Below are 1,631 nucleotides of genomic sequence, written 5' to 3'. Positions count from 1 at the left end.
CTGGTACATACCTGCGCGCCCAGCCCCGGACACCAAGAACCACCAATGCACCAACCCCTGAGGGCATCAGGACACATCTAAAACCTGCCGGGACACCGGCCCTCGAGGCCTGTAGTTGCCCACCCCTGTCCTAGGAGGTTAAGAACCATTTCAGTTTCATATTTAAATATAGAAGCACCTACTATAAAACAAAAATGTCCTCATGACGTGACACAGATGTGGTTGATATACCTTTCTATAATTTAGTGAAGCTATTGCTATTAGGAATTTGAAGGTATTTGCTGTAAGATTTGATACCTGTAACTGTGACTGTGAAGTTCAGTGTGCAGCCATTCTCTGTCTTGTTATCAGACACTCTGACTTGATATGAGTAATATATGGACAGTATTATTTAGATAACCAATGCAATAAAAAGAAGTTGAAAGACATATTACCATTACTTTCCTTTTTTACACTTTGTAAATTCAGATTTAAATAAAATTTCCTTCTAAAACTTTGTCAGCGAACAGCAGAATCACACAGATGACAGTTAACATTCTGATTTGACAATTTAGACAGCACGGCTTCTCTCCACAGGATACACTCTATCTTTTCAAAGCACAAACACACAGAAAGTTCACTGGATGATAAAATAAATCCAAGTTATTACAATGATATATGTATTATTTCTGTAGTTACATATAATCAATAAACTTTGCTGGGATCTTGAAATATCAAAATTTAAAGCACTTCTTCATATCTGGAGTGTGGAAAGGCTAAAAATGACTAAATAAAAGTCTGCCAGCTCTGGACTTCTTAAGTTAGGTATCCACTGCTCATTCTGAAATACTTTTTTATGATAGTACTGAAGAGAGAATACTACAAAGAAATGAAATTTAAAATGGGATAAAAGTGTTTTACCCTCACTCTGTGTGAATCTCCTGCTCCTGTTTCCACACACTGATCTCTGCAGCGTGTCTGCTTTGAACTGACTCTTCTTCTCTTCCTCCTCCTCCTCCTCCTCTTTTGTTACCTCTCTTTGCACTTCAACACGTTCCCAGGAAGGTTTTTTTTGTACTCTGTTGGAGATTATTTTTTCTTGGTTTGGTACTACATGCAGAGCTAAAACTTCTTCTCACATCACATTATGTCATTGTGTGAAACTTTAATTCGAGATGTTGGAGTATCAATAACTTTATTAACGTCGCCCTATTTCCTCTTAATACCAAGCAACTAATTTTTCTTCTCTGTCAGAGACATGAGTCTGAGAACACTACGTCAAATACCATTTCTTTTTCTATTGAGGTCACATTTGTACCACATGGGCTTTCTTTTCAAAAAAAGTCTTAATTTTCATTTATTGGGATCTCATAAATGTACAATTATTTTACCTCTTCCAAAACAAAACATTCACTCATTTACCTCACATTTTCAGCCATCGTCCATACTTCACGTTGTTGTTTAATAAGCTCTGAAACCTTTGGGCATTACAATATTTAGAAGAAATAAACAATTTTTCAGTTGAATTTACAAACATACACATACACACACACACACACACAATATATATGCTAAAGTACATTAAATTCTACTTCTCCTGTCTTTATTAATTCAATTTCAACATACTGAAATCGGGTTGTTTTTTTATTGAT

This window comes from Haplochromis burtoni, unplaced genomic scaffold (genome assembly GCF_018398535.1).
Source record: "Haplochromis burtoni strain Fernald_Lab_line unplaced genomic scaffold, NCSU_Asbu1 Contig_925, whole genome shotgun sequence".
NCBI classification, from domain to species: Eukaryota; Metazoa; Chordata; class Actinopteri; order Cichliformes; family Cichlidae; genus Haplochromis; species Haplochromis burtoni.
The sequence above is the reverse complement of the archived record's forward strand: the minus strand, read 5'-3'. Positions refer to the sequence as shown.